The sequence below is a fragment of the Anabrus simplex genome, chromosome 1 (assembly GCF_040414725.1).
Source record: "Anabrus simplex isolate iqAnaSimp1 chromosome 1, ASM4041472v1, whole genome shotgun sequence".
Classification (NCBI taxonomy): domain Eukaryota; kingdom Metazoa; phylum Arthropoda; class Insecta; order Orthoptera; family Tettigoniidae; genus Anabrus; species Anabrus simplex.
Genome location: NC_090265.1, coordinates 1,652,072,625 through 1,652,098,711, shown reverse-complemented (window position 1 = coordinate 1,652,098,711; position 26,087 = coordinate 1,652,072,625).

Genomic DNA, 26,087 nt, shown 5'->3' with positions numbered 1-26,087 from the left:
GCCGTAGTGTTAAGCACTGGAAATACTTAAGTTGTTTGTGAATTAGTAAATGGTGATGCTGGATGTAGAATGTTAAACTAATAGTATTTCTTATAATATATTATTCGTATGGAATTGCTTGTTGTATTCTTGTTGTTGTTGTTGTTGTTGTTCGTAATAGTGTAAAAGTTTTAAATACTTACGGAACGTGTGGATTTGTATATGACGGTATTGTAATGTTAAGTTAGTGGTAAGCTGAACCTATAGTATTGTAAGCCGTAGTGTTAAGCGTTGGGAAAACTTAAGTTGTTTGTGAATTTGTATTCGATGATGCTGGATGCAGAATGTTAAACTAGTCGTATTTCTTGTAATATTTTATTTGCATGGCATTTCTTGTTGTACACTTGCTGTTGTTGTTGTTGGGTAATTATGTTTTTAATTTTTCTATCACATTACTGTAAGAAATCATACAACCGGGATATCTTCCAATTGCGATATATTTTAATAATGATAATAATAATAAATAATAATAATAATAATAATAATAATAATAATAATAATAATAATAATAATAATAATAATAATAATAATAATAATAATAATAAAATGTGTTGACTAAGGAAGGTTATACAGAAAATAAGAAAGATAGGAAATGGTCATTAGCAAGTGATAACAATTCCACTCTTAGGTAGGGGCATATTTGCCATCCCTCCCCCTCAAGCTAACAAACCCTTATCTCCTATCATGACACTCTGTCGTATATGTTACTTTCTACGTTTGCTTTCTTATATGCTAGTATCAGGTGGACGTTAGATCATTTTGAAACGAACAGAGAAAGTAGCAGGTAGAAGTGTTCTCAACTGATTCGTGATTGGCTGACCAAATGAAGTAAAGAGAAATTATCATCATTTTCCTTTTCCTCGTCCTCCTCATAATTTTGAATGAACGATATTCCCCTCTCGAGCCTTGATCCAGACAAGCAATACCTTACGTTGAATAGGCCGAAAATAAGATTCAACGTACTGAAGCCTAGAAGTAGAAGTGTTCGCCCTCGTAACTTTCAGTATTATTTGTTCGTTGAATTCCTTTATTAACATGGATATGTTCTCGATCTGGGATGAGCGTCATCATTTCGCCGAAACGCTTGTAACCATAGAAACTACTGTTCTTAATCTATGTTTACTAGCTCAGTAGCGTCATAATCTCGCTGCGCGCTTTCATCCTGTAATTAAGAACTTGAAAACCATATCTATTAAGGGAAATACGTTCTACTCTTCAGTCCAGAATAACTAATATCCTTGAACTGGCCGGAAAACGAACCCAAGCTTTGGTACAAGAAACAAACAAGCTAACTCTACACCGCATGGCTGGCTAATAGTAGTAATAATTAGATTAGTATTATATTTATGAGATCGAGAACGTGTATCTTTTCTCATAATTAAAGAGCCTTACAACTCGTTTGTGGGTACACTCATTTGTCTTCCGATTTATCGAAACTCGTTATCTCCCCTGTGGTGGTGTCAAAGTATGCATTATCTCTAACCCTGCAAGTCGTAAGAGGCTATTAAGAGGGAAACAAACATGGAATCTCTATTCTCTCTCTCGTCTTTTAAGCCCGTAAATATATCGATGATTCGATGTTATTCCGTGTAGCAGAAACAAAAATTATGAATGCGATGTTTATTTTTTAATTTAAATAATAAGATGACTACATTATGCTCAGTTCATAGTCTCCCAAGAAAACAGTCGACGTCATCGAACCTTGAAAGAATCGATACCATTGAAGAATTGAGGAGTTGACTCGACTACATGACACAGTGTATCTACTTGATAAATATCCATGTGACTTGTTTTACGAGCATTTTTAACTTTTCTTTGCGGTATATTGTGACGTATGTAACTACATAATAGCAGACTACCAAAGGAAACAACGTCAGTTATGTGAACATGGGTAGGTTATTACAAGTAATGACACACATTTATTATGAAAATCGGGCCACAATGATGATCATTCACAGCAGAAATTTCTTTATTTAACTTAGCTAAGGGGATTTACAGGGCTTAAATATTTCACCTTTACTGTTTATAGTTTACCTGGATGAAGGAGTAAAATGGCAGGAGTGGACACAGTTAAGGGGATATAGTAAGCAGTTTGACCTATATCGGCGAGTTGGTTTCAATGGTAGATCGGGCTGAAAGGTTGCAAACTTATAACGTGGAACTTGCAAGGTGTTTAAGATGTAATCCCCCCTGGATGGTAGTACAATAACTGAAATTGAAGCAAGGAGTAGGTGAGATGATATGACGGACACGCAGTTACAATCATCCTATTCTACAAATAAAGAAATTAACTCTGACGAAATTATTATTATATTGCTGCTCTGTTAGCAGATGGACATTACTGCACGGTAGTGAAAGCTGAGTGAACTAGGGATATCTGGGAGAAACAGACATGAATTTTGCGATTATTATCTCTCGTACAAACAGATGGTAGGAGGATATTCGGATTGGCGGAATTTAGGCAATTATTAAAATTTTACAGTAGATAAACGAAGATCTGCTCATCGGCGTTGCCGGTACCAAAACTCCTATGTGATAATATTTTTGGAGATATACTGACCCGCAGCACATACATTATGAAGAGCGAGAATGCCTTGACAATATTCACACAATATTGCACCCTAGATGGCAGAATCTGACCGGCCTAAGTTCTAAGCTAAAATATTTCACATAGTAGGATTTATCCCGGCAGCGACGATGAGCAATAAATTCGGGAGTGGGTCATATGAATGTAATGAAAGAGAATTGGATCTCTGCGTGAACATACTCGACTGCCTAATGCAGGAGAAGGAAAAGTAGTCAAAGGTAATGATGCCCAGATTCAGATGTTAATGATTTGAAGGTAAGAGATTTTGAACTGAACGAGGCCACTGCCCTGGGCACAAACAAAGTATTCGTTACTTCACGAAGTGTTTTGCAATAAGTGGCATTATCAACAAATTTAAACTTTTCAGGAGGTGAAAGAGAAAGTTTTTAAAGGTCAGCTTTTGATATTTTACCCACTTTCTGTTCATTAATATATACAGACATTTTATGGACGTCCATTTTCATTAACGTTACAAGGATAAATTAAATGACAAATAGTAATATCCTGATGAGTATGAGTTTCTGTTGATACCGCCCTTCTTCCTAGGTTACCATGTCCAATCAATCAATCAATCAATCAATCAATCAATCAATCAATCAATCAATCAATCAATCAATCAATCAATCAATCAATCAATCAATCAATCAATCAATCAATCAATCAATCAATCAATCAATCAATCAATCAATCAATCAATCAATCAATCAATCAATCAATCAATCAATCAATCAATCAATCAATCAATCAATCAATCAATCAATCAATCAATCAATCAATCAATCAATCAATCAATCAATCAATCAATCAATCAATCAATCAATCAAATTCAATTCAATTCAATTCAATTCAATTCAATTCAATTCAATCTTTTTCCGTAAATGTTTTCAAAGAACTTGGAGGCACTTTCGTGTATGTGGGGCTATGCCCTCTCTCCATTCACCATCCTTAAATTGTACCTACAATTAGTGGAAAATAATAATAATAATAATAATAATAATAATAATAATAATAATCAATGTCACTATCGCTGGAATAGTGAACAAGACGCCCGGGAACATGACGAAATTTGCCTGATATTTCTACTCCAGTCATTTGTGGAACATCATCCACTGAACATTCATCAGTATATGCATCGATATCGCCATAAATGTCAGTATGGAGAGTACTAAACACAGTATTGCTATTTATATTTGAAATGCTTCCACTGTATACAGAGTTGTTGAAAGCCTCACAATTTTGTCAGATCAGGGCGTCACATTCGAACACTGCATTGAGCACACTGTCAAAACTTTTCCCAGGTTCAGCTGTAACTAGATAGAAGTAAAACTTCTCACCTTCTGGACAATGAACTTCAACATCCGAAGTTACTGGGAAACGTAATGAGTTTTAATTCTACTAAGGTTCAACTATTCTATTTCATCCACCTTAAAGTTCGCACATATTTCCAAAATTCCTTTATCTCTAGACATGATTATAGTTACAACACTGGAATTCTAAGAAATAGTAACTTTTGAATGAGCAGCTCAATAAACCAACTAACATAACACTGAGGTAGAGGAAGCCTCGATGAAACCTGCCCGCAGTCACTAATAGATCATATTTTGTTATTGCTAGAATTCAATTTTTAAAAATTTTCCGTCTTAAAATGACGAAAAGTTCGCCCCAGTAACACCAATGACTAGCGAGGAACACGAAATTAAGTACAACATTAAGGCAGATGAGGGGCTACAGTATTCCATCATAATTGCTATGAAGAGAACGCCCTTTTTTTCACTTCAGAAATTTTGTTCTCCTTTTCTTAAAGAAAATTCTTGAGTTGTATGGGGCATGTGTCAACGTCATTTTTACCATTCGATACTTGACAATATTCTGAGAATTTTGGTGTAATATACATTTTTCAGCCAAAATTGTTGATACTGTCCTATTTGCAATACAGTATCGATTTAAAAACATAACCATAAATAGCAACGACGAATAGCACGTCTTTGTCTGCAGTTTCGAGGTCGTCACTTTTTTCAAGTTATGGGGTGAATGGATGTACTGAACACATTTTATATTGAATTTGTGATGCGTTTCGTTAGTTGAGCTTTGGGGTAAATTATTGCTTTCTTTCTGTTTGTATAACTCAGAAGAAGGTATCTGCAGAGATTTTAAAAATTGCCGAAATAAAATCAGGGTTAATTTGTGAAAAAAGCATGTCAAATATTCACAATGTTAATCAAGAACCCAAATCACTGCTATATGTATAACACGTACTCGATACGACATAGTCAGTTATGGAATTAATTACTTCCGCCTGTTCAGAATATACTCAAAAATCAATATTTATGTGTGCAGGCAAACGGTATTAAATGCACTTAATGCTTTTGTGTAGACATAATTTTGTGTACAATGGACATATATATATCTGAAGGTTTACTATGTAAGGAATTATATGAGATAGGACATAGGTCGTTTGCCCTGTATATAGAGCATACTTTGTCGGACATAAAACCATTAATACCTGGCGAGTTGGCCGTGAGGTTACGGGTGCACAGCCGTGGGGTTGCATCCGGGAGATAGTGGGTTTGAACCCCAATCTCGGCAGCTCTTCAGATGGTTTTCCGTGGTTTCCCATTTTCATACCAGTTAAATGCTGGGGCTGTACCTTAATTAAGGCCATGGCCACTTCCTTCGCACTCGTAAGCCTTTCATATCTCCTCGTCACCACAAGACCTATATGTGTCGGTGTGACGTAAAGCAAATGATAAAAAAAACATTAAACTCTTATTTTGCGCATTTTTGTACTGAATACCTTTTCGCTGTAAAACTATGATATAATATTTTGGTCTTATTTTTGTAACTACATAATTTGTACAGTGACTTACGTATCACCCTGTATGATGTAATCATGCAGCTGTCGTGGTAATAAAATTGTTGTAGTAAGTTCAGATTAGCCTTTATGCAGTATAAATATACCTATACATTTTATATTTGCATTAATTTATTTACCGTTTGGGTGTATTATCAGAAAAATTAAATTATATGAATAAGCAATATATGCGTGAGCGAGTCAGTTAAAATGTTATGCTTGAAAAGCTAATGACAATGAATTTTAATGGACATAACATGGACATAAATTTTGAATTAAAAGGTAGAATCAATACAGCAAACATTTCACTAAATTATAACCACCAGGGCACGAATTCTAAAATACCATTTTTCTGCTAAAATATTGCCCCCAGGAAAAAAATGAGGTTAAATATCACCCATTCTTAAGACAAAAAATGCAGGTGGACTATGTTAAAACAGTTCTATATTCATGTCCTGACTGATTTGACAACTTTATATTTGCTCCATCCAGTTAGATGCAGAGTTCAACGTTTTGGATGCAACGACATCTTTCAGAAGGTGAACATGAAATGATGACGATTATTAAGGATATTTCAAGCTCGTATGATGAAAATTTCAGGAAACATATAAGCTTTTAGTGATTTGCTCATTGGAGGAATTTTTTAACAGCTAGAATTATCTCTACCAACTTATGCCGCCTCAAGGGCAGTTTCCTGGAGGGTGAGACGTTGGGTTGGGGATACAACTGGGCAGGATGACCAGTACCTTACCCAGGCGTCCTCGCCTGCTATGCTGAGCGGGAGCATTGTGGGGGATGGGAAGATTGGAAGGGATAGACGAGGAAGAGGAAAGGAAACGCCCATGCACTTAAGTTAGCTAACATCCCGGCATTTGTCTGGAGAAAAACTGTCTAACCACGGAAAAACACTTCGCGGATGGGTGAGGAGGGAACTGAACTACCCTCTACTCAATTGACCACCCGAGCCTCAGTGGACAACTCGTTCTAATCCTCGTACCACGTTTCATATTTCGTGGCAGAGCCGGGAATCGTACCCAGGTCTCCGGGGCTGGCAACTAATCACACCAACCACTACACCACAGAGGCAAACTAGTGAGAATGATACGGGATCAAATCATGTGGGAATGATGGACTGTAGGTTCTCACTGTCAGGAGATACGGTTTAAATTAGTAATAAACTTGATGAATGAATATGTGCTTATGATTAACATGTGGTGATAGAGACTGGTGACGCGAATGGAGGAGGAGAGATTTGGAAGGAGCGTAGTGTACATAGCTGTAGATGTTGGGAGAAGCAGACAGGCGATTCTTAGATTTCATAGTTAATTATTTGAAGGTAAATGATGTAGAAATAATGGGCTCCAACGGAGCTAGTTTCAGGCACAGGATTGTGGAGGCATGTGGTTCATTCACAGCGGATTGCAGACTGAAAGCTGGATAGCGCAACGCGCTGTTATTAATATTGTTATTATTATTGTTGTGTTTCGTTTCTACCAGATGCTTCACCTCAGCAACCTTTCTCGTGAAGGCTTCTCCCTTCCGTACATCTTCTCCTGGAAAGTGACAATCTCGTTGGCGATCATTTATGGTTCCATCCTTCTGAATATGTCAATTTTAATACGTCCATATAAAGCAATCTCCTTTTCTCCTTTTCTCCTTTGTGTAAGTGATATTTCAACACCTTTGGTTTGGTCATGAGCGGAAAGTCAATCCATCTATTGTCCTTTTTTCCTGGGGTCATTTTAAGGGACTTCCTTTCTTATTCAGGTCTGAGAGCCCCTTATTGGCTATTATCAACTATGATGATGATGATGATGTTGTTGATGATGATGATGATGATTATGATTATGATTATTATTATTATTATTATTATTATTATTATTATTATTATTATTATGATTATTATTATTATTATTATTATTATTATTATTATTATTATTATTATTATTATTATTATTCAACTAGACGACTACAACATGGTGGATTCGCAAGTACGAACAATGGCCCATATGTAGACTTGCCCCTGTTCCAGCCTAATTGGAGGGTTATAATTTCTCTTACGTTGGTAGTGTGATCTGATGTTTGCATGCAAATATATCACCGTTGTGCGTAGATAAACAGCTATGTGATAATATTTCAACTTAGAACTCTGATCAGAAATGTTCTGTCATCTAAGCTTAATTATTGTATGAACTCTATCGACGAATTTTCATTCTGTGATATATGTGTTGCGGGTCAGTATTTCTCCCCTGAAAATTGTCACATTGCGTTATTTTGAGGTGTAACGACGATTAGTTATATTGATATAAACACGAACACCCATCCGTATGTTAGAAGAATCTTTTTGCTATTTGCTTTACGTCGCACCGACACAGATAGGTCTTATGGCGACGATGGGACAGGAAATGTCTAGCAGTGGGAAGGAAGCGGCCGTGGTCATAATTAAGGTACAGCCCCAGTATTTACCTGGTGTGAAAATGGGAAACCACGGGAAACCATCTTCAGGGTTGCCGAAAGTGGGGTTCGAACCCACTATCTCCCGGATGCAAGCTTACAGCTGTGCGATCCTAACCGCACGACCAACTGACCCGGTAACTCGGAATAATCAACCAAAAGAGTTTAAAATTCCCAAATCTGTCAGTAATTCGATTTGGAACCCTCTAAACTGAAAGCTACAACACTGACCGTTCAACCAATGACCTACACCTTCCTTTTGATAATGACGGTTCACAGCCGTACTAGCCTTGTCCGTCGGTAGTCCTGCTTTCGACATCGATGCTTTCACGTCGGGTTTTTGTATTTTACCAGTCGTATTGACAAGAAGGGCATTCGGTCAAGATTATCACTGAACAATAACGTTTTATGACTCACTAACTAGTTTACGGTTTTCAGAGGAAACTAATAATAATGTTATTTGCTTAACGTCCCACTAACCACTTTTTGGGTTTTCGGAGACGCCGAAGTGCCGGAATTTAGTCGCGCATGAGTCTTTTTATGTGCCAGTAAATCTACCGACACGAGGCTGACGTATTTGAGCACCTTCAAATACCACCGGACTGAGCCAGGATCGAACCTACCAAGTTGGGGTCAGAAGGCCAGCGCCTCAACCGTCTGAGCCACTCGGCCCGGCTCAGAGGAAACTAGGTGCCATAAATTTTCCCCACAGGAGTTATTGTGTACTTTTTATTATTTTTTTTTTGTAAATCTATCGACCCTAAGTTGGCGTATCAGTGCACATTAACATACAGTCTATGTCCTCGGACACTCCCGGCACTAAAAGCCATACGCCATTTCATTTCAACATACAGTCAGACTGGGTCAGGATCGAGCCTGTGATCTTGAGTGCAGGAGGTCAGCACTCTACCGCCTGAGCTATTCATCACGGCTAAAATAAAAAAATTGTCAACACTTAGCCTATGACTTACACTTTAAACCAGATTCCGTACTGTTTGGTAATGTTAAAAGTTATTCAAGTAATGTGGTATTTTAGAAATAAAATTCTATGGCGTCCGTTGTCTGCAATGTCACTTATTTCTCCAAAATTCTATATATTCGTCCGTTTGAGGTCTATTCAAGATTGTACCAGTAGTTTGTAGCTTTCGGGTCTGCTTTTTTGTCTGTTTGTTCCACCATCACTGGTAAATGGCTGAATAGATCTCGACCAAACTTCATGTTTAGAGTCTACTCACCCAGAAGCAGGTTTCAATATGCATGTCATTTAAAAATCACTTAATAAACTGGGGGTTTATAGGAAGACCAAAAGTGTTTTCTTAAATTTTCCTTTTACGCTATCGTTTATCTGTCGACCAAACTTCATACATAGAGTCTACTCATCAAAGCCAAGGTTTCGATATGCGTATCCTTTAAAAATCACTGAACAGACGGGGAGTTACACGAAGACCGGGAGGGGGTTCATTTTCCCTTTCCTCTTAGACTATTGACTATATATCCACCAACCTTCACATTTAGAATCTACTCATCCAGGAGCAGGTTTCGATATACATATCATGTAGGAATCACTGAATAGACTGGGGGATTTATAGAAGACCAGAAGAGTTTCTTTAAATTTTCTCTTACACTGTTGATAACACTGTATATCAACCAAACTTCATATTTATAGTCCACTCATCCAGGAGCAGGTTTTAATATGATTATAATTTTAAAAGCACTAAAAAGAGTGGGGATTTAGAGAAAGACCTGAAGAGTTTCCCGAATTAATCTTATACTATTGGTTATATCTTGGCCAAACTTCATATCTAGAGTCTACTCTAAGAGCAGGTTTCGATATCCCTATTTAAAATCTACTGTATGGACTGGGCTTTTATAGGAGGACCAGAAGAGTTTTTCCACTTTTCTCCTACACTATTTATTATACTGTATGTAGAATCTATATACTGTATGTAAAGCGCCTCATCATTTTTTCATATTTTTTTGTTATGTACATTATTTCGCTCACTCTTCAAATGAGGAATAAATTACTATTTTCTGCAGGCTTCATGCTCTGCAGCCAGTGACAGACACACTCGCAGACCTACTCTTATCTGAAGTATACATAACAGGAGAAAATAGAGGGGCATCTTATTCCTTTCAGCTTTAAAATTACCACCACCTTGTGAGTTGGCCGTGCGATTAGGGCCGCGCAGCTGTGTGCTTGCATCCGAGAAATAGTGGGTTCGAACCCTCCTATCGGCGGTCCTGAAGATTGTTTTCCGTGGTTTCCCATTTCCACACGAGGCAAATGCTGGGGCTGTATCTTAATAATGGCAACGGCCGCTTCCTTCCCACTCCTAGCCCTTTCCTATCCCATCGTCGCCATAAGACCTATTTGTGTCAGTGCGACGTAAAGCAACAAGCAAGAAAATTTACCACCACCTAATGTGTCTGATCACCGTTGTAACATGAGGTAGAACTTTTCCCTTTGGTGTCTGTCTGTCTGTCTGTCTGTCTGTCTGTCTGTCTGTCTGTCTGTCTGTCTGTCTGTCTGTCTGTCTGCCTGTCTGGTTATACATCTGTTTGTATTCCTGGACTTATTTCAACCAAACTACGTATTTGGATTCCACCCACTCACGATTGTATCAGGTGCATATGATGTCATGCTATTCGCATGGAGTTGGTAATAATAGCAAATTCTTTCGTTAACAATAGGTCTAACAAAAGAGTGTATACAACAAATGTTTAAGAATATTTTGTTTCCATTCCATTATGCCATGTACGTATTTTTCGTACGACAGATAATAACGCAGATGATTACGAAATATTGGATTATTTTGTCTAAGTCCCGTGGTATATGTCGTGCATGTCACTTGAAGGTGGGCAATGGTAAAATCTAAAGAGCCATTTTACCCTTTCCGATAGGACAGATTTTAAAGGAGGTATAATCAATGGGCGCGCGCCACGCCAGTGGTCAGATATAAAATATGCAACCTGAGAACCACGGATAATTTCGCACAACTTGGGATCAGGAACAGTACCGTACAATAAATTTGTAAATCATCATCATTCTGTCCTATCTTTTGTTCAGATTCATCACATTTCACGTTACTGCCACGCGCTTTCGTACGAAAATATCATTTTGACATGTCTAAGCGTGTGAATATAGCCTTGTTTCTTAGCAAGAAATTCTTCAAGAACACATGTAATGCACTGCAAATTCCCGTGCGATGAACAGGTGCAAATGCTAGTTGTATCATATTTCTGAATGTTTGTGTCCATGTATAATTCTAACAAGTTTTTAGCCTGCCGAACACACATGTTCAATATAAATATTACACTGTAACACACCTGTAAAGCACATCAAACACCACGAACCTACTACGCTGACGTAGCAGGGGAAGAGGTGATACTCCCGCGTGGCGCGGACCAGGGGGCGGATAGAGTGGTCTTAGACCGATTCCCGGCGTACTTGAGGGAGATAAAATACCTCTCGCGGACCAAACACACAACCCCTATGGGTGGGGAACGCAGACGACGAATACTCTCACGGTATCCCCTTCCTGTCGTAATAGGCGATTAAAAGGGGTGACCAAGGGATGATAAAATTAGAACTATGATACTATTTGTAATTAGTACCATCACGCAGGAAACATCATGTGTCGCTTTTACTTGCGCGTAGTACCACTATGTTGGGTACACAATAGGTTTGTGATTTGTAGCGACAGTGTGTGCTCAGGATGCAAATCCTCAAGGGCAGAGTCCTGGATCGTGAGACTTTGGGTTGGGGATACAACTGGAAAGGAGGGTAGATAAGGAAGATGAGAGGAAGCGGCCGTGGCCCTGAGTTACAGTAGGTATCATTTGCATTTGCATTTGCATAGAGGAGAAGTGGGAAAACAACGTCGATGATGGCTGAGGTTGGAATAGAACACCTCTCTACTAAGTTGACCTCTGCAAGATGAGTGGACCCCGTCTCAGCCCTCGTACCACTTTCCAAATTTCCTGGAATTTCCAGGAGTAGAACCCGGGCCTCCGGGGGTTGGCAGCTAATCACACTAATAACTGCATCACAGATGCGGGCCTCAATCAATATTTGGAAATATTTATGTTGATATCTCTCTAAAAACCTAAGAATTTGAAATTTTGAACTTACCTTAATTGAGTCTTACCCTGTCTACTCTCCACCATACGATGCTCGGTGTCTCTACAGTGTAATATTTGAACTTGTGTGTTCGAGAGGCTGAAAAGCTATTACGTTACATTTAACTGACGTTACACTGAGAAGTATGGCTTCCTTCCGAACAGAACATTTATAATTCATTAGAAAGTCGAATGATAGAACTATAATTTACATTACTTTGTTAGGAGATAGGTGGTAACTATTTAAGGAGAGATGTATACTAAAATTCATTGATTTCCTAAATTCATACTAGCTTGGATACTATTTGAGTTAGGATCTTGAAAATTTGCGCACTCATTTAAAATGCATTGATCTTATCAATAAACATTAATCAGTTTATTTAGATAAAACATTTGAAAAATGTTTTTTAAAATTTGTATTTTGGTCATATTGATGTACTTTTTCCTCAAAAACGCTGGGGTTCTGTACCTTGTAAATTAGTTTATTAATTCCAAGACCTTGTTGATTAAATCCCTGCAGACGTTTTTTGATTTCATTCGTTATGTAGTTTTTTTCAATTAAATGAAATTTTCATTCTGAAAAATTAAAACAAATGCATATAGATTGTACCATCGGAAACGAATTTGGGTGCAATATGAAGTTCTAAATTCCATTAAAGCGTCATATTTTGTAATTTACTTGCAGTAAACTGCTTGACAGGGTTTAGCTTGCGTGTCTGTCAAGTTTCAGATTGATATCTTAAATAGTTCAAAATAAAAAGTTACATTTGTAATGAAAAATAAGGAAGTCTTGGAAATTCCAGTTGAAGTTTAGCGAAGTATACATACTAATTGCCTCAATCCACCAACATGAAAAATGACCATATCCATCCTCATATTCAGCTGCTTTCCTCCTATGTGTTTTATTTTGAATGGCCTCCTTGTGAACGTCATCTATTGCCTTGTCTTCGGAATCAATTCGCCTCCTGTCAATATCCTGTAGAATGTTCTCTATGAAGTAGTCAACTTTGAAACCAAGTTTGGAGAGGGTTTTAACCCGTCCTATGTTTCCGCTGTTGAACACTACCGTTGCTGTAATTTGGACAATTAGTGATGGCATAAATGTTGTTTTGGGACAATGTTTCCAAATAAAAGATTTGGAACTTTCATTTGTATTTTGTGTCTTTCTATAGAGACATTTTTTGTAATAAGTCAGAATGAGCCAATGTAGGCTTAATTGCATTCTTGATTGCTGCTGTAAAACTGTGTTTGTGTGCATATTCTTCCCTTTTCCTTTTAAAACAACACCAGGATGCTTCCCAAGGTGGACAGAGGTAGCGCATTGGTTGTTCATCAGTTTATGACCTATGGATGAACCTGGCCCACAGAGCACGTCTCATATTCTCCAGATTTCCTGTGTTGCTCCTGTTCGGAATCGATGATATATATATATATATAATTACTAAATTTTTTACGTCGCATCGACTCAGATAGGTTGTATGGCTACAATGGGATAGGAAAGGGCTGGGAGTGAGGAGGAAGCGGCCTTGGCCATAATTAAGGTACAACCCCAGCTTTTCCTTGGTGTGAAAATAGGGAAACTACGTCGATGTGATATACCAGAGACGGTACACATAAAACCTCATCAGTTATATCGTGTATTTATGGAGATGACAATGATTTTTCACTTCACATTTTGTTAGAATATAACAAATGATCGCTTTTACAGTAAATACGTTATGTTTGTACCTAAATCCATGAACCATGGCATATACGTGAAATAACTAGAAATCATCTGCTTCACTTTTGGGAACTGTATCTTTGTCCTGATTTAATGGTATTTATTCCGTGTGTTTGGTATATTCTATTTGAATCTACCGTTATTTTCCGCAACTGTTCTCTTTACTTCAACGCGCGTTCTGCCACCAAGAATGTATCTTATGAATAGGAAATTTATATTAAAGGATTTAACACTACACGATAGTTTCACAGAATTGAATAACATCCATGAGGATATATATATTAAATACCCTCAAGATGTAGCATTGTATCACTGAAATTAAATCGAAAGAAAATTTGAAAATATTAAATTCAAGATGCCAACATTGTTAAAATTTCATAAAAGAGTACCATTTCCCATCAATTCAAATTATTTGAGTAGGAAAGTTTAATGTAGGTCTAATATCCTTTTAAATGGAGTAGTAAAGCGTTCAGAAAGTATATAAAATTTCATTAAAATGACGCTCAAACACAACTGAAAGACTGGAATGCACAGAACACAGACGGCTGTGCAACCTGGCTGTCAATATTACAGCTTTAAAGCCGTATTCCAACACACACACGCTTGGAGCTCGGGCTGAATGCAAGCATTTCGCTTGTTTTGCGTCAGGCGCACGACAAACAGACCTGCCTGCATGAGGAGATTTGCAGCCTCACACAGTAAAGAAGTGCGGATAGAACGACAAAGAGAAAAATTAAAGAGAGAGAAAGGAACAAGGAAGTATGAGAGAATAAGGTGCAAAGTATAAAAGAAGTAAAAACGTATGTTGAGGGGTAAAATGGATACGGGTTTGGAGGGCGGAAGAGTCTGTCTTTTGGAGTGAATTGCGAATACAAATCAAGATCTTCTTTACTCTATCTGTTAGCGTATTCTCCCAAACGGAAGAGGGATTGAGAGAAGGGAGAATACTGAAAACGGATCTACTTTTGTGGAAACGCACGGATTGTGAATACAGGCAGCAAACCACGTCCATTCTTCTGCAATCCGGACGAGAATGAAACCGGGGCTCAATTTCATCTCTTATTCTACCCAATGACTGGGTTGTTCTTACCAGCGTACTGCACTCAGATTGAATATTAATAGTTATTTACTGCAGAGAAAAGTAGCAGGCCACCTATTTAAAAAATATTGATTGAAACATGGTAACATTTTGAATACTCCCGTTATCTGGCATCAGTGCATGAGAATGTTTAGTCCGCAGCCCGAAGGCTGGTTGTATCCTCAACAGCTCCGCCATCAGCTGTCATAGATGGCCTAGGCACTAAAGAGTCATACTAGAGAAATGAGGAGTGAGGTAGTCTCCCGTTGATTTCCTCGCCGAGCCAGTAATTGCTATTACATATCAATCTGCCAAGCCCACTGATCTTTTGAGCAACATTTTCACACCATTCATAGCAGGGACTGGCTGCATAAGAAATGGCATTACTAGCATCACTCCTACCTCAGTCACTTTCATTTTGTAAAAGCCAAGGATAAAGCTGGGACAGATCAATGAGAGCAACAATATTGCTTTAGCCCATGCCAGAAGACATAGCGCACCGTAAACACTACGTCCAGCCAGTAAAGGGATCTGGCATCAGTACTTATACGAAATAATAATAATAGTAGTAATAAGAGAAAGAAGAAAAATTAGGTCATGCTTTCAGAAAAAAGAACATTAAGATGATTTGGTCACATATACAGAATGAAAAAAAGACAGATTAACAAAACAAATTTTTGAACACTATGCAAATATGAAAAGAAAACTAGCATTTTCCAAAGAACCCAAGAAGGTTCGGCAAGACTCAAATTAAAAAATAACAAATTGAAAATAGAAAAGTATGTAGGTAAGCAATATTCGACGGTAAATTCTCAGAGAAAGCCAAGAAATCAGGGAGTAAATGGACGGAAGAACAACAACGGGAAGACAAACAGAATAAAATTGTTTCATGAGGTCCTCAGATGTCCTAATCGAATGAATAATAATAATAATAATAATAATAATAATAATAATAATAATAATAATAATAATAATAATACCCGTGTGGGGATTTACCGGTTACCTCCATCGGGCGCGTCTCATTGGAATTGGGGAAGCTCGCTGGCTCTGCCGCCAGCAGAGTCAGAGGGTAGTAGGGAAATAAAATACCACCGTGAAAAAAAACTGGTCCCTTGCCAGGGTTACGGCGAAGACTGGTAAATGACCAGAAGCCAGAAAACATCTTGAGGCAACCTCTAGGGCTAACAACCCTAGTTGTAAAAGGATGGGTACCCGTCAAAAGCAAAGTAAAGTCAAAAAGCATGATGGCACAACATTTCAAGAAACATACCCCAGGGGGTAAATCTTCGGATTAATCCCTCGTCGTGAACGCCACGGCGCACGAGTCCCGTTCGGATTCTGGGGGAGACTCGACATCATGCAAGAGACGAGTCGGAGCGTCTCGGTGTACCCCGAACAGTCAAAAACTCAGGCCAAAATCTAAAACCTTTCTAGCAACTTTCACCATAAATTCACTTACACAAACTGGCAAGCTGAAAACCCTCACCAAAGCTCTTCACGAAAATCAGATATCCATAGTGGCCCTACAGGAAACAAGGTACCCAGATGACGAGATTTTTGAATCTGAAGGCTACCGATTTTTCAATAGCAAAGCGCAAAGAGGAATCCTCAATGGAGCTGTGATGCTTGGAACCGCGTTTGCTGTTAGAACCAAGATCCTTAAATCGGTTGCAAATTTCGAACCTGTGAATGACAGATTTTCTATACTCACAATTAAATGCTCGAACAAAATCTACGAACTAGTTAACGCACATGCTCCTACAAACGATAAGAACAAGTCTGATCCAGACGAAGTTGATAATTTCTGGGACCTACTGGATGAAAAATTGAACAAAATCCCCAAATACCATGTCAAGCTTCTTTTGGGAGACTTCAATGCCCAACTAGGTCGTGAGCAGAAGTACAAGAGAGTTATAGGAAATTACACTGTTCACAAAAGAACCAATCCCAACGGCAAAAGACTGGTGACCATTTGCGAAAATCACAACCTGCAGGTCATGTCGACCCACTTTCGCCATCTACCCAGAAAGCAAATGACTTGGCGTTCTCCCGTCCAAGCTCTCGGAGAGTTCCAAATTGATCATGTTGCTATCTCCAGGAGAAACAGCCCTGACATCATGAATGTCAAGGTAAAGAAAGGCATCAATGTCGCCTCAGATCATTATATGTTTCTTATCAAATTCAAACCAATTCCCGCAAACACAAGGAAGACAACCAAACAGATCACACGCTTCGACAATGATAAACTTCGGCAAAGGGTCGAGGAGTTTCAGGAGAAGGCTAGACCAAATGACTGTGACTTTAACAACGCCAAAAGTCTCTTTGTTGAGGCCGCCAAAGACGTTGCAGAAATCAAGAGAAGCAAAAAGCATGCCTGGTGGAATAGTACCTGCGAATCAGTCCTCCGAGAAAGACTCAATGCGTGGAAACAGTACAACTCTACGAAATCAGAAAATGATTGGGAAACCTACAAAGCCCAACGTGCCCAAGCAGCTAGGGTTTTCAGAACTGAGAAACGTAAATACGAAAAATCTCTCATTGTGAAAAGATAGAACAAATCTTTAGGAAGAATGAAAGCAGAGAATACTACAGAACCTTCAAACGCAAACTCACTGGCTATAAACCACCATCTCTATGCTTTGAGCGAACGGACTGCACACTGGCAACGTCAAATGAAGAAAATTGCAGCATTCTGGCAGATTACTTCAAGAATGTACTTAATTGCTCTAAACCGCAAAGCGCCATTGATACCAAGGAACCCTTACTCAGGTACCCAGATTCCAGACCACCCAACAGAGATGAAATCAAGCGCCACATTGCCCGTCTCAAAAATAACAAAACGCCGGGGGAAGACTCAGTAGTAGCAGAACTATGGAAATATGCCCCATAAGAATCACTTGATATCTTGCAAAAGCAAATAGAAGAAATATGGAACAAGGAGACCCTACCCGAAGATTGGAAAATAGCTTTGATCCATCCAGTACACAAAAAAGGCAGCATGAAAAACATCAACAACTACAGAGGAATATCTTTGCTAGCCGTGACTTACTAAATTCTATCACTTGCCATCCTGGAGCGTTTGGAAGCACAAGTCGAACATCAAATAGGTGATTACCAAGGAGGGTTCAGAAAAGGTCGCTCAACAGCTAAACAGATCCAAAATCTCAAAACAATCATCAGATATTGTACACTAAATTCCAAGCAGTATGTGTCTGTCTTTGTGGACTTTAGGAAAGCGTACGACTCCATTGACCGGGAAGTCCTGCTAAACATCTTAAATGAATTTGGAATTGATTTGCAACTGCTGGCATTACTTAGAGCCACCCTGACCGATACAAAATCCAAGGTGAAGTTCCACGGATGTCTCTCGCATTCCTTTGACATCAAAACAGTAGTCCGACAAGGTGATGGGCTATCCCCGACACTCCTCAACTGTGTTCTTGAAAAGATCATCCGAACCTGGCGGGTGAGAATACAGGAAACCAACTACAGTCCATTAAGAATAGGAACCAAATCCAAGGGGATCGCAACAGACTGCTTAGCATTTGCCGATGATATTGCTGTTCTCTCAACCGACATAGAAACCGCTAGAGCTCAAGTTGAAATTTTAAAGGAAATTGCGGAACAAACTGGTTTGCAGATATCGTTTGAGAAAACAGAAGTAATGGCTAACATCAAAGAGGCTCCACCAAAACTCCATACAAAATACAGGGACATCACCCGAGTAGACAAATTCAAATACCTGGGTGAGATCATCATGAAAAATGGACTGGACAAAGAAGCAATTCAGGAGCGAGTATGCAAACTGGAAATAGCCTACCAGACATCCCGCACAATCTACAACAAAAAAATGCCTTTCCCAAAACACCAAGATACGTCACTATGAAACAGTTCTGAAGCCAGTAGTTCTATATGCAGCGGAAACCCTGTCTCTAAATGCCAACAAAGGACTACTTGAAGAACTGGAGAAAAGAGAACGCAAAATTGTGAGAGGAATCTTGGGATCAGTGTACAGAAATGGAATCCATCAAAAGAGATCCAACAAGGAAGTCTACAGCAAAATAGAGAAAATTACCGACACAATCAGAAAAAGACGGGCACGATTTTACGGTCATCTGAAAAGAATGGACAGAAGAAAGTTAACTACAGAAATCTTTCACTTTTTTGATTCAAACCCCAAAACCACAATTCCCTGGTTTAGAAATACCAAAGAAGACCTGCAAATGCTACATATCTCAGCTGGAGACGCCTTTAACAGAGATCTCTTCCGCAAGAAAATATTGACGAACGGGCTAAACCGAGACGAGCAACCGAAAAGAAGACACGGTGCCCCTTTGGACAGAGGAGCGTAAGCAGGCCCACTCACAAAGAATGAGGGAAATTTGGGCTCTAAATTCACCAATCACGCTGGTTGTGTCTGACGTAGAGAACTGTGCTTAGCGTGGTGTTGTAGATCACAGTAGTTGGAGATTCATGCGTTGCGATTGGCTTGTTGATTTTGTAGTTCATTATTAGCAATTAAAACCTGAGAGAAGTCAACTGTTGTTAGCTATCCATACTGTTCACTCCTGAATAGCAACCGCTCCATGTGAATGTGATGGAAAAACGAGAATTTTATGATTTTTGAGTATTTACGATCCTTTGTTGACAAAACGAAAAATAGACAGCAAAGGTGAGCCGTTCAACGTCCAATGGAAGAGGGAAATACCATGCAAGATGTCACTGAACAAACAAGAAGAGTTTAAATATAATTCCTTCTATCCCAATCGTACACCAGTCCAGTGCCTACTAATAATATAAGTAAAACACCTTCAATAGTTACTCCTCCACATTTCCACAACATTGTGGGACTTGCACGAATGGATACCCACGGATGAAGATCAGCTACCACACTACTATTCTTCAGACGACAGCAATGATAAATTTAACATGCTATCTTTGGTTGATAAATACGATTTGTTCATTCGTGTGGTATCCATTATCACTTTTCGTGAGGTCATTGACTCTGTTGACGTTTTTCATCCGCACAAATTGGGATTTGGTTAGATATGCCAAGTGTTTTTTAAAGTCTAGTTTACGTGCAGGTGGCATCTGCCTTATAGAGTGAAAAATGTCGAACTATTTGCTGTTGCATACATTTTCAGAATAATTTGTTCCAAAATAATAGAAAATCTTCTTACTCCTATCCTGACATCCGTAGGCCCTACTTTTCATAAATTATGACTTTAATGTATTAAAATTGTATAACTATTTATAGTGGTAAATACATGAGAGATACACAAAAGGAGCCAATTGAGCCATAATAACCTCTCAGTAATCGAGCAAAATAATGCCCCATTTTTAGCTCAGAATAAAGTTTTTGACTTTTCCCCCTTCCACGCGCAGCAGCGAAATAGGAATATTATGTTACTGCCATACGAAGATTGTACTTTTCCATTGTGTAAGCAGAGCAAGGAAGAGTTCCTTCTTTTTGCAAGTGGCTTATGGCGATGATGGGATAGGAAAGGACTAGGAAATGGAAGGAAGCTGCCGTGGTCTTAAGTAAGGTACAGCCCCAGCATTTGCCTAGTGTGAAAATGGGAAAACGGAAAACCATCTTCAGGGCTGCCGACAGTGGCACATGAATCCACTATATCCCGGATGCAAACTCGCTCGGTGGAAGAGTTTTTAAAGCTGTGAACTTACGTGATGGGTGGGTTCGTTGGGGGTAAATCTCGGAACTCCACAGCTAAGGAATTTCAGGAGATACCTCGGTAGTGTGCATATCAGAAGGAATTGAATGGCTGTACTGTAACTATCGGAGAGCCGCTTCAAACTAAAATAGTCCCTTTGTTATCTCGTTTTGATTTTACATTTTGTCGTAAATTCTGGAGTCTGTTGTAGCTGCGGCAGTCGTATTTTACCCTGGATAGATGTTGGTTCAAAGTGCTCTCTTCTTATAAGTATTGTGCATTTTAACAGCATTGTTTCACGTTACTGGAAAATAAATTAAGTCTGCATCAAACATTAACGGTAATTATGGAGATTTATTTGAGGGAATGAAACAAACAGACGCGGCAAGAATTTTGTGTGTGTGTGTGTGTGCTTCTGTCGTCGCAAACCCTGGGCACTAAATGATTTGATTTGGAAGGTAGTTAATACAATTCAGTTTTCAGAAGTTATGGAGTTCACGAATTGGCATGAGAACCCTACTTATAACGGTAACCGTTGATGACAATTCTATTTTCTTCAGAAGCACATCCTCTCTATGGATACCAACCAGCCACACAGAGGCTAAAATCTAGGAAAAGTTTTCTCCGCACATCAGTTTACCTTGAGGGGAAAGCAGAGAATGCTAGAGTCACAATGTGGAAAGAAAGAATCCACCACCTTTCCAACTGGATAGAGCCAAAGGAAAGTCTTCCATGTGGACACCAGGAGAAGTGGACAGTATGGAAAGCCCTTAACAGACTCCGTACAGAAGTCGGCAGAACCAAAGTAAACTTGCGGAAGTGGGGCTTCGCAAGTGATTCATCACTTTGTGATTGCGGAGAGCAGCAGACGATCCAACATCTATGTCAGTGTGTTTTATGTCCTTCAATGTGCACTATTAAAGACTTGATTGCAGCCTCTCCCAACGCTATTGACGTCGCCCAATACTGGGCAAGCATCATCTAGCTCTCGAATATTGTTGCTCTATCTGTGATTGTATAATAGACTTGTATATTTGTATAGTAGGAATGTAGATATCTTGTTGCGTTTTGTTAAATATCTATAAGTAAAGTTGATACTTCTGACACGAATAAAGAAAGAAGACCGTATATAGCAAGTATATACAAAAATGCCGAAAATTTCAGTATATGATGGTGTGTAGAAATGTGGAAGATATCTTTGTTTTGTAAACTGATGTGATATTTGACCTCCAAATGAACGAACACCTTAATTCAATCTTAAATTAAAAGTAAAGGAAATAAAATGATATCTGAAATGAAGCATTCCTGATCAAAGCCACGAAACTTCCAGTTTTGTGTGGAATACCCACTATAAAGGAATTGGATTTCAATTCACGTATATTAAACACCCGAAGATAGCGAAGTCATTATTACCAAAACATAAGACACCAGAGTAATTCATTTCTTTTGCTTTGACATAAGGAACTAGGTCACATTCCTGGAGTTTTCCGTTTTGATGGTGACTTACTAAATGAACAACACTAAACTCATTCGCGAAGTACAAAGAGCAGTTAGGAAAACTTGATTACAATATCCTGTGTTAATATATGACTGGCCTGTGTTTGTTCAGTAGAACACTAGGAGATGATAAGATCATGTAATAACAGCAAGGAAGAGATGTCATGTAAGCAGCTGGCCGCGAACTCCAGACCCCATACCGAGCAAATTACTCTATTTCCTCTCACGCGAAGATGAAGAGTGGTGTTGCAGGAAAGAGGCAGCCCGTCTGGTGTATTTCCTGGGGGCAGCTCGCTATTTCCTTGGAGATTGTTTATCTCTCGTTTGAAGGTTCACGCACGATGTAAGTTGGAAAACGGTGTGGTTTATATGAACTCAGCTATTTGAAAACGCAGAATTGTCATTCTGTCATTTGACGAAATACTTTATGATAAGCCGATATAGAATCCCGAGACATGAGGGGATTCAAGGCAATGGATATGCTGGCTGATTGGCAAAAGATGCCTCTTCAGAGCATATTCATAAGACCTGAGCCCGTATTTGAGCTTTCCTGTAGATCAGTGTAGCGAACTCCAAATCGTTGGCTGAATGGTCAGCGTACTGGCCTTCGGTTCAGAGGGTACCGGGTTCGATTCTCGGCCGGGTCGGGGATTTTAATCGTCATTTGTTAATTCCATTGGCCCGGAGGCTGGGTGTTTGTGCTGTCCCCAACACCTCACACATGACACTATCCTTCACCACAATAACACGCAGTCACCTTCGCATGGCAGATGCCGCCCACCCTCATAATAGGTTTTGCCTTACAAGGGCTGCACTCGGCTAGAGCTAGTCACACGAAATAAAATTAAAAGTGTAGAGATGAAACGGATGACATGCAGTCAACGAAGATGTACCGGTATTGCTTTACAATTGTTAGGCTCGTCTTTCTGTCGTAACTAATTTATGAATAAATTAATACAGTTTGAAACTACTTGAAAACAGAAGCAAGTAAATAAATAGAGTAAATAAATAAATACATCAATAAAAATAAAATTGCATGCTTCGTTCTTGAAGGAACGTCACCCGATATTATCTAATTATAGCCAAAAATAATTAGGAATATATAGATACGTATGTTTAAATTCTCTTTAAATCCTTAAACACTTGAAATTTGGAACTTATATTAATGAAGTCCTCACTTCTCTCCACTCCAGCATTAATTGAAAGGCGGTGTAATACTCTGCCGTTAGTGTGAATCCAGTTGGCTAGTTAACTTTCCGTAAACACATGTTTCTGTTAATTACCCCTTATTTTCGTCATTATTATTATTATTATTATTATGGTATTATAACTGTTTTGAAAACTGTGTAGGGGTTCTTTAATCCGTATTTAATGGGATGGCTAGATTATTGGTGATTTTCACTTATGTCATTTTCTTTGACGTAAACGTTTTTTCTTTCAAATTGTAGTTGTAGTTTTAAATAATAATAATAATAATAATAATAATAATAATAATAATAATAATAATAATAATAATAATAATAATAATCATCATAATGATAATATGAAAATTATTATAATTATGATATTATAATTATTATCTCTGGTTTCACCTTCTAGTCTTTTGTCTTGCGCCGTAAGGGGGGCCTGAAATCTCGTCACGGAGGGTGGCAGAGGGGCTGACCTTTCGCGCTTCTCTCTTTCCTGACTCGTTGCGACGGTGCGAGAAGGCGGTGACCTAATTTGGTGATGTCGCTCGCAGTTGACACCAAACTAACTTTCTTCTCCTAAAACTGGACAATGAAATTGCGGACGCTGTCACAATATGACCAAAATATCAGAAAATGGGTGTTAGAGTTCACCAAAATTCAAATCTCTCATTTAAATACGTAATGAAATATCATGCATTTCTCTTCATTTCATCTCTCTCAGGGTGTGTACACAATGGTGTGTTTTAGTACATCTGTGTCCGGCTCCATGGCTAAATGGTTAGCGTGCTGGCCTTTGGTCACAGGGGTCTCGGGTTCGATTCCCGGCAGGGTCGGGAATTTTAACCACCATTGGTTAATTTCGCTGGCACGGGGGCTGGGTGTATATGTCGTCTTCATCATCATTTCATATCATCACGACGTGCAGGTCGCCTACGGGTGACAAATTTAAAGACCTGCATCTGGCGAGCCGAACTTGTCCTCGGACACTCCCGGCACTAAAAGCCATACCCCATTTCATTTCAGTACATCTGTGATGGGCCTTACCTAACCCCCTGAAGACGACTAGACGGGTAGAAACTGCACCTACGTGTCCTGATACAAAATTCTCCACACTGACTATGAAATAACTGGCTGTATTCTTAAGGAGCTTACGCTAATTCCCCTCATTTCTATATCCATAAACTGAGCACGTTCTTATTGATTTTAAGAGAAGAAGTATCACCTGTAATAACGTTATCCGCTGTTAAACTACCTTTTGCAATTATCGTTCGGAACCACAGCGAACATAGAAATGACGGTGCCTTCATTTTGTTTGTGTAGATACATACACGTCGCACGATTGATACATGGTCTTGCTTTTACAGTGCATTACCTTAACACAGTTTCACTGATTTGAACACCTGAGAAAATGAGCTGTTCCCTTTTTCCAGACACATGCCATAATTATTACATTCGTCTACACATAAAGCCAGGTGTTAAACGAATAACAAATGTTTTAACTATTTTCAACTAGTCAACAACAGTACCACAACCAGGCAGGTGGAACACACTGGCAATCCAACAGCTACGGTGCAAACAGTAGCGACAGACACAACTGTAACACCGGCACCTGTCGTAAAAACAATGGAGAGTCTCAATCATTCACTACTGATCTGCATTTAGGGCAGTCAACAAGTGACATATTCCCTGTCTGTTCTTTTCCTAGCCATTTCTTAAAATTATTTCAAAGAAATTGGACATTTATTGAACAGCTCTATTGGTAAGTTATTCCAGTCCCTAACTCCCCTTCCTATAAACGAATATTTTTCCCAGTTTGTCCTCTTGAGTTAAATTTTTACTTTTCTTCATATTGTGATATCTTCTAATCTTACAGACACAACTCAGACTTATTCGTCTACTAATGTCATTCCACGCCATCTCTCCACCGACAGCTCGTAATATACCACTTAGTACAGCAGCTCGCCTCCTCTCTCCCATGTCTTCCTAGCTCAAAATTTGCAATATTTTTGTAATGCTACTCTTTTGACGGAAATCACCTAGGACATCTAGCCGCTATTCTTTGGACGTGTTTTCCATCCTTGAATCAAGTAATGCTGGTGAAGGTCACATACACTGGAACCATACTTTAGTTGGGGTCTTCCAGAGACTTACTGTAGAACCCATAATTCTACGATGAAAAATATTTTTTGTTTTTCTCAATATTTCCTCCTCTATGAACCATGTGACCTTGCCGCGGTGGGGAGGCTTGCGTGTCCCAATGATGCAGATAGCCGAGCCGCAGGTGCAACCATATCGGATGGGTATCTGTTGAGAGACCAGACTAACGAATGGTTCATCGAAAGAGGGGGTAGCAGCCTTTCGTTAGTTGCAAGGGCGGCAGACTAGATGATTGACTGATACGGCCTTGTAATAATACTCAACATGGCTTAGCTGTGTTGATACTGCTACATGGATGAAAGCAACGGGAATCTACAGCCGTAACTAATTCCCGAGGACATGCAGCTCTCTCTGTATGAATGATGTACTGATGATGGCTTCCTCCCGGGTAAAATATTCCGGAGGTAAACTAGTCCCCCATTCGGATCTCCGGGTGGGGACTACACGAGAGGGGGCGATCATCGGGAAGATGGATACTGACATTCTGCGAGTCGGAGCGTGGAATGTTAGAAGTTTGAATCGTTGTGGTAGGTTAGAGAATCTGAACAGGGAGATGGATAGGCTAAAGTTAGATGTAATTGGTATAAGTGAAGTACGTTGGCAGGAAGAACAAGATTTTTGGTCAGGCGACTACCGAATTATCAACACAAAATCAGAGGAAATGCAGGAGTTGGTTTAATAATGAATAAGAAAATAGGGCAGCGGGTAAGCTACTACGACCAG